At 33.1% G+C, this 13644-nt stretch overlaps 1 protein-coding gene across 4 annotated transcripts in view; it reads left to right on the top strand.

Moving 5' to 3' along the window:
• Mgat4c (MGAT4 family member C) overlaps positions 1–13644 on the top strand; it is a 575343-nt gene that overhangs the window by 134732 nt on the left and 426967 nt on the right. For 2 of the 4 annotated variants that reach the window (XM_085683477.2, XM_085683474.2), the window contains exon 2: positions 6083–6114. The exons of the other annotated variants lie outside the window; for them this stretch is intronic. The gene's annotated coding sequence lies outside the window, so the exon portion shown is untranslated. The remainder of the gene's footprint in view (positions 1–6082; positions 6115–13644) is intronic. 4 annotated transcript variants of the gene reach the window in all.

Below are 13644 nucleotides of genomic sequence, written 5' to 3'. Positions count from 1 at the left end.
TTTTGCAAACTACTGTTTGAGGACATCATTTCATATCTCCAGGAGTGGATCTGAATGTACGGCACTGTCACCATAACTCTTGGTAAAGAATATGTTCAGCCTGATATTACACAGGCTTCTCAAACCAACTACACATTTTACTAGTTCCTCCTCCTCCTTCTCATTCCAATTTTCTTCCTCCTTTGTCTTTTCCTGGTCCTTTAATTTTAGTAAATAAGATTGAACCCAGGCATGTGAATGTATAAAGCAAGGACTCTACGACTAAGGAAAATTATGAGTTCTTTATATTTTTTAATTTATTTTTGTTTGTTTGTTTTTGTTTTGTTTTTTTTAAGACAGGGTTTCTCTGTAGCCTTGGAGCCTTTCCTGGAACTAGTTTTTGTAGAACAGGCTAGCCTTAAACTCATAGAGATTTGCCTGCTTCTGCCTTCTGAGTGTTGACATTAAAGGCATGCACCAACAACTTTTGGCAAGTTAATTTTATTATTACTTTGAGACAGTCTCTAACAATATAACTGGTCTCAAATTTTCAATTTCCCTGTTTTAACCACCATACTGTCTGCAAAGATAGGGATGTCTAAAATATATTCCTTGTTGCCTACAAACATAGGTTTTATGTATCTTTCAATGGTATATCTTTGTAAATATATTCCATATTTTACTGAGCTTTTAAATTATTTCTTATATCGGACATTAGAAATCACGTTTGAACAATTTTATAATCATCTACTACATTAAACCCTTTATAAAGAGCTAGAAGTAAGACTCTGCAATGACATTTTCTCGCATCATCAAGGAGCTTATAACCTACTGAGTGAGTCACTTCTACAAATAGATAAATCAATATGATATCAAACTTCTGTGCTAAAGTATCTCTTGCATACAGTCTTCACAAGGATGACTCAACAGATCTGAAATCACAGTTTTGAGACAGTAATGGTTTGAATTCGCAATGTATACGTGTAACTAATAGATATATTTGGGATTATAGATATGTGGAAGAAGACCCCTGAATTGGCACTGATTTTGTAAGGATTATTATTGAAAAAAATTACATGTATAGTTTATTTTTTATTTTTTATTGATTTTATTGAGATACAGATTTTTATCTGTGCCCCTCCCTTTCTTTCCCCTCTCCTTGCACCCTCTCAAATGGTCCCCATGCTACCAATTTACTCCGGAGATCTTGTTTTTTTTCTACTTCCAATGTAAATTAGATCTATGTATGTCTCTTTTAGGGTCCTCATTGTTGTCTAGGTTCTCTGGAACTGTGATTTGTAGGCTAGTTTTCTTTGCTATAAGTTTAAAAACCACTTATGAGTGAGTACATGTGATAATTGTCTTTCTGTGTGTGGGTTACCTCACTCAAAATGATGCTATCTAGCTTCATTCATTTGCCTGCAAATTTCAAGATGTCATTAATTTTTTTCTGCTGTGTAGTACTCCATTGTGTAAATGTACAGTATTTTTCTTATACCTTCTTTGATCAAGGGGCATTTAGGTTGTTTCCAGGTTCTGGCTATGAAAAACAATGCTGCTATGAACACAGTTGAGCACATGTCCTTGTGGTACAATTGAGCATCCTTTGGGTATATGCTAAAAGTTGTATTGCTGGGTCTTGAGGAAGGTTGTTTCCTAATTTTCTGAGAAATTTCCATACTGATATCCAAAGGGGCTATACCAACTTGCACTCCTACCAGCATTGTAGGAGTGTTCCCTTTACTCCAAAACCTCTCCAGCATAAGATGTCATCAGTGTTTTTGATCTTGGCCATTCCTTCAGGGGTAAGATTGAATCCCAGATTTGTTTTGATTTGCATTTCTCTGATGGCTATGGATGTTGAGCATTTTCTTAATTGTCTTTCATCCATTTTAGATTTCTCAGTGCTAGAGTCTGAAGTCAGGGATTGTGAGGCTTCCCGAAGTTCTTTTATTGTGCAGGATTGTTTTGGCTATCTTGTTTTTTTGTTTTTGTTTCTGTTTTGCTTTGCCATATGAAGTTGCATACTATTCTTTCGAGGTCTGTGAAGAAATTTGCTGGGTTTTTGATGGGCACTGCACTGAATCTGTAGATTGCTCTAGGTAAGATTGCCATTTTTACTCTGTTAATTCTACCTACCCAAGAACCTGAGATATCTATCCACTTTCTGGTGTCTTCTTCAATCTCTTTCTTCAAAGATTTAAAGTTCTTGTCATACATGCCTTCACTTGTTTGGTTAGAGTTACTCTGAGATATTTTATGTTATTTGTGGCTATTGTGAAGGGTGATGTTTCTCTGATTTCTTTCTCAGCCCATTTATCTAATGTGTAAAGGGGGACCACTGATTTTTTTTTTTGAGTTAATCTTCTATCCTGCTACATTACTGAAAGTGTTTATGAGTTGAAGTTCCCTGGTAGAATTTTTGGGGTTGCTTAGATAAAATATCATATCATCAGTAAATAGTGAGAGTTTGACTTCTTTTCTGATTTGTATCTGTTTGGTTTCCTTATGTTGTCTTATTTCTCTAGTGAGGAACTCAAGAATTTTATTGAATAGATATGGAGAAAGTGGACAACCTTGTCTTGTTCCTGATTTCAGTGGGATAGCTGTGAGTTTCTCTCCATTTGGTGTTTGCTGTTGGCTTGATATATATTGCCTTTATTATGTTTAGGTAAGTTCCTTGTATCTCTGCTCTCTCCCATGGCAACTCTAATAATAAAAACATTTAATGGGGATGGCTCACTTACAGTTTCAGAAGTTTAGTCCATTATCATCATCGGAGGTGCCAGACTTGGGTACACCTGAACCCACAGAATTCCTGGCTCAGGTCTACTCCCTCAGAGGTCCCAGACTCACACCTCAACCAACAGAGGTCTCTGACTCTGGCCCACTCCCTCAGTGATTGCTCCCCTTTACCTGCTCCTGTGGAGGTTGCTATCTCAGGCCTGCTCCTGCCTTGGTCACTGGCTCAGTCCTGTTTCTGTAAATGTTCTTGGAGTGGATCTGCTCCTGCTCCTGTGGAGTTCACTTTTTCATGCTTGTTCCCACCTAGCCCAAGATTTTCACAGACTATTAGGACTCATCTTTCTTGATTTTCATTCTAAGACACAGAGATCTCTGCTTAAATTAGCCATCTTTGCATGGATAATTTCTCTTAGATATTTCAGAATTTGTCTTAAGAAGGCTCCATCAAAACTTGCTACAAGTAGAATTTCTTGAAATAAAGCATAAAGCAATGCTGTAACCTTCATATGGTGCACAGAAAAATTATAAGAAGGAATGGTCTTTAAATACAATAATTTAGATATTTCTTATCATTTAACATTTCTGAGGATAGATGATCTTTACTAATTTACTAATGCAGGAATGAATGTTTTACATTTGGCATCAAAGTATGTGTTAAGATTGAGATAGTGCATTATTTTATGTCTGAATGTTATAACAAATTAGGACAATTTTGGAGGCTTAAAGATACGACATCTAGAACATGAGATACTTAAATAAATAGAAGTCATGAATTAGAGAGAAAACAAGGAGCACACATGGAAAATACTGGAGATGGGTATTGAAAGGGGATATTGTATAACTGTATTTCAGTTTCAATAGGTAGAAAAAGGAATAAAGACAAAATATCGTCTTATTCCTAGTGAAATTTAGTAAGTGCACTTCTGGCATGAACTCCCTGTGTTGTAAATGAAGATAGGTATTCTGAAACTCATCCAATTAGGGTTTTAACCCAAAATGGAATGCTGAGGACACATGAGTTCATCCATGCCACGTGTTTTCCCATAGGTCATATATCTAGGAAACATCACGTTTTGAAATAGGACTCTCACAAATAAGTTTGTGGGGATGCAAGCTGTATACAGAAGTGGTTGATTAAAGATCAGCTTAAAGGTAATCAGACTTATTATTACCTTTTTAGCTATTCCTCAGATATGGCTACCGGAAATTTCTCTGTATGAAGTGTTTGTCAAATAAATATATATTTATTTTCATGTGTCAAACTTATCTTCATAGTTATTTTTGATACAATCAGTTGCTCAATTTTCATTCCATCTGCCTACCTTTGGTATGGTTTTTTTCATCTTACTATCAGTTGTACATTTTTTTGATTCCATTGAAAAAGAAAAGATAAACGGATCAAAATCTAGTAATTGTCAAGATAATAGTCTAATAAATTTCAGCACTCAAAATAGAAAAGATAAGATAAAATAATTTATAGTAGTGTATTTTTTCTGAAATCTTAAAAAATACTTGTAAAAAAGTCGTATTATTTAGATAGGAAAAAACAAAAAATGAAAAGAAAGCAAAAAGTTCCTATTGTAATGACAAGGTAAAATTTTTTTCTTTTCCTGATATTTGGAAGCTGGATTAATTATGCACAATATTAATTATAATAATTAGCATGTAATTATATACTCATACAATTATCCATGTTGTTAATATCAATATTGCTTAAGGCAATGAGAGATTACATGTTTTTTCTCAGAGAGATACTCATAAAAATGTACTGTGTAAACACTAAAAAGTTTCAAAAAAATTAAATTAGCAAAAGTCCAGATTTTCTGATTATATTAGGCTGTATCAAAATGATGTGCTTCTACAATGCTAAAATATTAACACTGTCCATAAAAGTTATGAAACTAGAATGTTCAAATGATTATTTTATTACAGCATTAAACTTAAGAAAGGTATTGTTTCTCCATGATAGCTTAAGGATTTTACATTTCCAAACTAATTTCATATACTTGTAAATAAGAAAAATTTTAAAGCAATTTCTTGACCTTAGTAACATCTTCTTTTGTTCAATAGTACCTATAATTTTGAGTTGATTCAATTTGTATTCATCCGTTGAACATAATTTATTGAACAAACAGTAGATTCTTTAGTGGGTACAAGGAGTCTAGGGCACAAATTTTATTGGCAGTAGGAATAATTAGGAATCTACCACATTTAAATAAACAAAAAGTGAATGAAGTTGTCAGTATATAACCTGAGTTTGCAACCTAATATAGAAGATACTTAGGGAAAGAAATGTAAATTTAACACGCATGATACTTATAAATGTTTGTCAGTGAACTACCTGATTTTTATACAGTAAAATTTGATCTCACTACATAGTACTTACTTTCTGAAGTGATTCTCTTGATTGTTCTGTATAATTGTATATGCTATTTGTTCACATGTTGATCTATTTATGGTTTAATTATGTAGGTAAGAGTGTGAAACAGGCTACTAACAGTGTATCCCTTGTTAATTGTGCCAAATATGTTTTTTAAACTTCTAGAAAGCATACTCATTTAAGATAGCTATAGACTTAATTTAAAATTGAACAGAGATCTAACACAACTTAGAAACCAACCTCCACTAATTGAAATCTTATGCAATAGTGTCCGTGGATTTGAGAAGTATAAATCATAATATGTTTTATTTTCCTTTATGCATTTTTGACTCATTTTAAATTAAAAAAAAATAAAACTGAACTGAGGTTTCCTGAAACAATGTAAAGAGTCAATTCAATGTTTGGGTTACTTCCCTGTTTTACATAAAACCATCTAAAGGCTAAGTTGTATTGTATTCTGCTGGGAGACCAGCAAAAACTGGAAGACTGTAATTACAATACCAATCTGAATTTCTGAGGGGTCTCCAATACCCAGGAGAAAGAAAGGAAAATACAAATATAGTAGTCTGTTGAAACAAGAGCAATGTATTTGGTGGTGGAATTGATTCCAAATAAATAAAACTGGGTAAGATACACTCACTACATAGATTATCAAACAGAAATTCTTTTCTTTTGGGAGATTTTATAATTTCAAAACATTACCGAGGGACAAGGAACACATTATTTTCCCCATATTTGCATTAAGTGAATTGCTAAAATACCACTGAATCGTGCTCTTTTGAACCTCTTGGTATTATTCTATTATTAACTCTTCTAAAACAGGAGAGTAACTTTTACCATGACTTTTATCTTCATAAGGGTTCCACATGATATGCAGATTCTTAAACCATGAGATTATGATACTATTAAAATATATTTAAAGTTACCTATAATCTCATGCCTGAGTGACATTAGTAAAACCAAATTTTAATTTTTCAGAGTTCTGATGTCTCCTGGATCAAAGAGCAGAGGTAAGCATAGCTGAAGATGCTGACTCATCGAATTAGGTGGCTTTCTTGGTATTTATAAACTCTGTGTTTGCTATATCACATATGCTAAGTGCATGTATCCACTGTAAACACAAAGTATATTAAATATGTTACATATTATACCTGTGTTTTAATTTTAGAGGAATTGGCATAAAGAATTGTGTATGAATATTATTTGTTATGTTGGATCTGTGTTCTTACATTAAATTACAATACGCAGAAGAATACAGAATTCCTAATAGCTTTTCTAACTGCAGAATAATGAGGATGCTAAAGGTCGCAACTGTCCAAAGAATCATGCTCTCTTTTTTAAAAATTTTATCATAGTACCTAGCAAAGAATATTGTGTTTCATTTTTGTATTGATTGGTATATTTTTTTTTCAGACAGGAAAATTCTAGGTAGTCCAGCCCAATAATTCGCATTCTCTATGACTGAATGTCCTGAGGGGTAGAATTATAGACCTGTGTGACCTTGTGTGTCTATGCATTTTAATGAAAGCAATAATTTATTTTTGGTTTTTCTAGTAGACATCACATTGGGAGATAACTTTCACTTTATCTACTATTCAATTATGTCATTATTAATGAAGGTGTATCAGTATATTCTACATCTGCCAAATTTAAGGATACATGAAAAATAGAAGGAAATTTCCTATTTCTGTTCTTGGTATAAATGTACATTTTTTCTGTTGCCTCGTGATCAGAAAAATGAGTAGAGTCACATATACACATGTACATAGGTTAATAACATGCTTTTGAGTTTTTCAAAGTTGTAGCATAAATGTAAGTTTCCACCACAAAATAGATGAAGTATCAGTGATCTACATTTTATACTTTCTATTATTATCCCTTATAATTGGATGCATTTGAATTTTTATTAAGTACTTATTATTAGACACTCAGTTTAATTTCCTAAGAATTAATTGTCAGTTTCCATTGAGATAACTCTTTCTAAATACATTTATGAGCCTCTCTGATATTGTTTAAAGAGATTCTTCTTCACATATGTTTACTATTGTTACTGATTGATGACATATTATTGGTTTCTGCCAAATGTGAGATAATACCAGTGCTCACTGATAAAGTGAGAAATGATTAAAGTTCATAATAATCTCTTACCAATCAGTCTTTTGGACCACCAACCAGCTTTTATATCATGACACAGAGGTTTATTAGTTTTGAATGCACAGGTTAGCTTAGGCACATTTCTGTCTAGTTCTTTTAACTGAAATTAACCTGTTTCTCTGTATCTAACTTTTGCCTTGGTTCTTATTATCTTTCCGTACTTTCTTTTCTCTATATTTGGGTGGTTGATGGCTGCCTTGCTTCTGGTCCAGAGCTCCCCTTGTTCATTCTTCCCTTCTCCTCTGGTGCTTTTTTCTTCTTGATCCTAGATTTCTCCTCCTATTTATCTACTTCTATTTCTGTCAGTACTGTCTATCCTTCTTCTGTCTCGCTATTTGCCATTCAGCATTTTATTAGACTAATCAGATGTCTTAGGAAGGCAAGATGAAACAGATGCAACACATCTTTACATAATTAAACACACATCCTTAATTCATTAAACAAATGCAGAATAAACAGAAGTAACACCAGTACTCAGTTAAATCAATATTCTGCAGCATAAAGAACTATCACATATCTTTGCCCAATTAAAATAATATTCTACAACATATCAGAGCCCATGTAATCTTGAGGGGAAAGTAACGGATTCCCTCCAGGATATGGTGTTAATAGAGTGTGATTTTCAGTGCAGCTTGTGTATTGAATTTATTTTCACTTCATTTTTTTGTTTGTTTATTTGCTCTTTGTTTTGTTTTCTTTCGTTTTAACCCAGGGAGAGTTCACTGGAACATAATCACATTGTAATTCAAAGAACATATAAATGAATCTATAACAGCAATAAAGTGAGATTTTTAAAAGAAGATAGGAAGACCATAATGAAAGGAGAAAGGTGACAGAAATAAGTGCAAAGCCTTGGGTGGAATGCACAATGATTTTGAATGACTTCTCAAATGCTTCATCTCTAATATTGTCATTCAAATAACTGTTAATTCTCCAAAACTGCTTTATACACACCCAGGCACCACACAAGCAATTCCATCTGAACTTAAAAATTTTTCTCTTTTTTTGGGGGGAGGCAAAAAAAATTACCACCCTTGACTTATTAATATGTACAGACTGTCATCATTCATTCAAGTATAATTGAACTATAAAGATTTTAAAATAGGTGATTTAGGAATGCCCCTAATTTGATTATGACTCTCCCTTTATGGTGTCATTCAATATTTCTGTTTCAACAGAAAGATATGCGAAGCAATGAAGATTGTTGCACACTTACTCACTTATTCTAAAAAATAAGGAAAGGAAAGGACAAGAGAAATAATTTCTAAGGGTCCACACCTACTAGATTTGACTGTTGTTTTTCAATCATGTCTCCCATATTATGATCTGAAATCTACATTTGTCGTAGATTTAATTCCTGACTATTTTCGTTTGAATCACCCACTATATTTCTTTCCTTTTTAAATGTATTACTCGTCTTCTAACATATGTATGCTACATATATGTACTTTATTTTCTATTTGTCATTCCTTTTTGTGATCTAAATAAAATCTTCTAGCAATCTGCCTTGAATGATGGAAGTTAATTAAAAAATCCTTTTTAACTAGAGTCAGGAATAATATGTCCAAATCACCTTGACCAAATATAGAGGCTGAAGAAATGGCTTAGTAGTTAAAAGAGCAAACACAGCTGTTGCAGAGGATCCATCTTCAGTCCCCAACATCCACAATGGGTGGCTCACAAGCTATTGTAACAATAGCCTCAGGATCATCATGATCACTTGGCCACTCTGGGTACCTTCATTCACATGCATACTTGTACACACACATACATGTTTTCACAGATTCAAGTAAAAAAGAAAACATCGCAATGCATAAAACAATCAAGCTATGTTGACTGATGTTTCTATCCCAACAGGTCCTTTAGTTGTTCAGTCCCATCGAAATGCAAAAACGTCTATTTTAATTATAAACTGATTGGCCTATTAGCTCAGGCTTCTTATTAACTCTTATAACTTATATTAGCCCATAATTCTGGTCTGTGTTAGCCACATGGCTTAATACCTTTGTCAGTGAGGTAGTCACATCTTGCTTGCTCCGTGTCTGGCTTCCTCTGTGCCTAGATGATGATTCCAACTGACTCTTTCCTTTTCCCAGGATTCTTTTGTTCTCATTGTCTTGCCTCTACTTCTTACCTAGTTTCCCAGCCTATACTTCCTGCCTGTCTCTTGGTCAATCAGTGTTTTATTAAACAAGTAAAAGAAACAAATCTTTACAGAGTAAAATTGTTATCCCTCAGCAAGGTATTTTTATTTTCATACATTATTTAACCTAAGAATTTCTATTTATTTAAATACTAATTAATCTTAGTCTGACATAGTTGTCTCTGAATTTTATATTATTCCACATTTTAAGATAGGTTATATATTTTTCTTTCCTTAAACCAATTTTCTATATTGATTTAATGGTTACTTGTGTATCATCCAGATTCTATCATATGAATCCAATTTTCTGGTAGGTATGGTTGCCTTCATTACCCTGCAATACTTTGTGAGTTTCTCAGAAAGTTAGAAGAAAATTATCAAAATTACTGCTGACAACCTCTTCTCAAACCTCCTTATCAATAATCAGCACTTTTTAGAGTTCTTATTTTTTTATGTAATTTGAGATAATTTTTTACTTATTTTAGAACTTCTACACTGAGAAAAATTCAACATTTCTTTTTTAGCTCTAGTCAATCAAAATAACCTCAGTGTTTTCTATAGCTAATTGCACTGTAGTTATATTTAACAAGAGAAGAGTTGATGAGTACTGGCTGGACAAAAGAGTCCAATCTGAGAATAAAATATCTGTTATAAAAAAACTATACTATGTATGCATAAGCTACCTTAAATTTATTTCAAATGCTTGTTCTTTCTGCATGTTTATGGTATAATGATATATTTAGGCCTTACATTTGTATAAAATATACTAAATACTCATCTACATTCATAGAAGTAACATTATATAGGTTGAAGGATTATTCATACATGTATCTGTCAAGAATTAATAAAAAAGAAGCCATGACTTTTAAGAGCACCAGTAAGGCTATATTTAAATTTTGGACAGAAGAAAGGGAAGGAGAAAGTGATTTAAGTGAGGTAATTATGTTATAACCTCAAAAGAAAAAATATATATTAAGGACTTACTCTTATATATCTCTCCTTAAATAATAAATATTTGTATCAGTTGACTGTGTTAATCAAAATATCAAAATAATGAATAAATAGTATACGTAGTTTTTGTACTTTGCTCCTGAAGCAACATCAACCCAAATAACTGTAAAACAAAGACTGAAAAATAGAATATTCAAAATTAAAGGAAAATTCAGTGTCATATTATCCTATCCACCATGACTAATGTTGCAAAACAGATACTAATTATTTTCTGAAAGAAAAATTCTTAGTGTTTAAAATAGCAATTGTTTCTTATATAATACTATTCATGATGAACTTGTTATTGAGACTTGTGACTTGAAACACTTTAAGTAAATAGTCCTTTGTGTTAGAAGGAGTAGGTTGCTTGTTCATCCTGGCCTCCTGACTGGCCTAGTCAAGCATGGCAGAGCTGCTCACACATCTGAGAACCACGCACACCACCCCACTTCCAGGCAAACATCCAGTCCATGCCATGACTAATCAAGCTGCAAGAATCTACACACAAACCATATTCAAATGCTCTGTCCCCCGAAAGAACCAGAGGTTACACTGGCAGCACAGCCCAGAAAGCCTGCATTTCAAAACAGTGTGACTTTTTTCTGCAACTACTGCTGAGTCAGAAAAATAGAAAAATCTCCCCTGAAGGAACGGTGGCCTGCCACCAGTAAGTAGCAAAAAGCTGTGTTAACCTCTGTTCTTTTTTTTTTTTTGCATGTTTAAAATTAAGCTCTCTCAGGTTTTCAAATGCATTTAGTCTATCATATTGGTGCTAATTGTTGCAAGGAGTAGGCTGCTCATTTGACCTGGCTGTCCAGCCAGCTTAGCCCTGAAATAACCAGACAGAAATTGTACTAATTAAATCACTGCTTGGTCCATTATCTCTAGCCTCTTATTGACTAACTCTCATCTCAGTTTAATCCATTTCTATTAATCTTTGTATATCGCCACATGGCAGGGGCTTACTGGCAAGATTCTAACCAGTGTGTCTTAGGCGGAGGATCCATGGCATCTCTCTAACTCTGCCTTCTTCCTCCCAGCATTCAGTTCTGTTTTCCCTGCCTACCTAAGTCTTGCCCTATCAAAAGGTCAAAACAGTTTCTTTACTCATTAATCAATGAAAGCAACACATAAACCGAAAGACCTCCTACACCACATTAGGAACAATGTGTGTGCTATTTAGTTGACATTAGCTTCAATAAATTAATAGCTTGAATACTTGAAAATAAGGAATTACTTTTCTCTATACCCTCACCAGACACTTGGTACATGGAGTTATAAGCATGTACCAGCTGGTAAACTGGATGAAAAGACACAATTTCTTGTCATCTTATTTTTAGTAGATGTTATTTATCTTTGAGTCATCTCTCTATTCCAAAAATTCTCAGTATTCTAAATAAAATGATGTAATGTTGTAGACAGAAATCCTAGAAAATCAATATATAAATATAAATATAAAAACACACATATATAGACTTTTGCATATATTTATATATACAAACAAATTTATGTATACTTAAAAGCACAGAATGTATGCACAGTCTGTAATGTAACTTCTAAGCTGCTTAACACCATGAATAAACATTTATACATAAGATATTATTATTAGAAAAATCCAGATTATGGTTGCTAAGAGGTAAACATCATGGGAGGCTGATGGATTGCAATGAATTAATATGTTTGGAATACATTTCTGTAAATCTTTCCATTCATAACCAGTCAGTAGTCATTACCTGAATTATCATAAATTACAATAACTGGATACCATGCTTAATCTTCCTTATACCTGGCAAAAGGTCAATGATGAAATTATATCTAAGTAGAAATTATCTCTAATAATGGCTAAACAGTAGTTTGAATAATACTAACTTGTGCTATAAATTATGTCTATGTATTCACTTTAAGTCACAGCAAAAGCATATAAATATTTTTATTGTATTGATTGTTCAACTAACTACATTTGAAATTAAAACCTTTTTTTGCTCTCTAAAATATAAAAATATCTTCGTTTTATACAAGACTGATGATGAAGGAAAAAATAACAAATCAGTCTATTAGTAAAAACAAAACAAAGGGTAAAGCACAAATTTTTCAGTTAGTTTGTCAATCTGTATTTATTTAACACATTTTTTCCAGTCCAATCACCCTACCAGATATGTAGAACATATGCCAACATCCTAACACAGTTTGTCAATGTTAGCTGGGATAAAATCAATTACTAAAAAATAAACATAACACCAATTTTACAGGAAATATTGTTACTACAGGAAATGATGATTCAAGAGATGAATTTGTGCAATGGATTTGAGAGAAGAATGGGACTTCGTGCTTCTTGTAAAAGGACCTAATTAGAAAGCTTGGGCCAATACCCTGAAGTTCAATTGTCCTACACTAACTGCTAGGATTTCATCTAGCACAGATTCAAATGATTTATCAAACTGAGAAAAGTAATGGATGGGAATATTATTCAAGAAATATACTTTCATATTTTATTACTTTAGCTCATGCATCGAGCAGCCTCTGATTGCACTGACCATAGGAGGTCCTTGGCTGGAATTGTTCTATGCCCTCACTTTTGGAAGATGTGACAGGAACTTAAGTCTATTTTTCCAGTAAACCTGACTGATTCTTCATTTTCATAAGCTTCTAAAATGATATTTGACTTTCTTTGTCTATAAAAGGAGCAGAAAATAATTGAGCAGTTTAGAAGCATAAGAAAAGAGCAGGTGATCATGGGTCCAGGCACAGAGACTTTGAAAAAAATCCACAAGGAAACTCTAAATCAACCTAACACCAGAAGTGAACATATTCCTCATACAGTTACAAACATAGAGAATAGACAGTTTTACTTGTGTCTACTAAAAGTAGACTCTAATGGCTACAATTACTAAGAACACACTTTAGTTAATATTGGCAAACTTCTGCCTGTATTAATTCATCACATTAACCATCAAGATTTACACACACTCTAAGACAACCATGAAAATTATTTGTTTATATTATAATTAATGTGGCCAGCAACTGGTTTTCTGGTAATCAACAAAACACAGTAAGGGATAAGGCACAAATCGAGTCGTATTGTTAATGGAAATCTTATGTTCACCTGAAGGAAAAGGAATTCTTCAACTATTATATAGCATGATGTATATTAGACCGAGGATACAGCTGATTTAGTGGATCATTTGCTTAACATGTAGGAACTCCTGATCCTAAACACTACATTAATAGTGCTTGGGGGTAAATGTGTATTATC

This window comes from Myodes glareolus, chromosome 26, assembly GCF_982192425.1.
Source record: "Myodes glareolus chromosome 26, mMyoGla1.1, whole genome shotgun sequence".
Classification (NCBI taxonomy): domain Eukaryota; kingdom Metazoa; phylum Chordata; class Mammalia; order Rodentia; family Cricetidae; genus Myodes; species Myodes glareolus.
The sequence above is the reverse complement of the archived record's forward strand: the minus strand, read 5'-3'. Positions and strand labels throughout refer to the sequence as shown.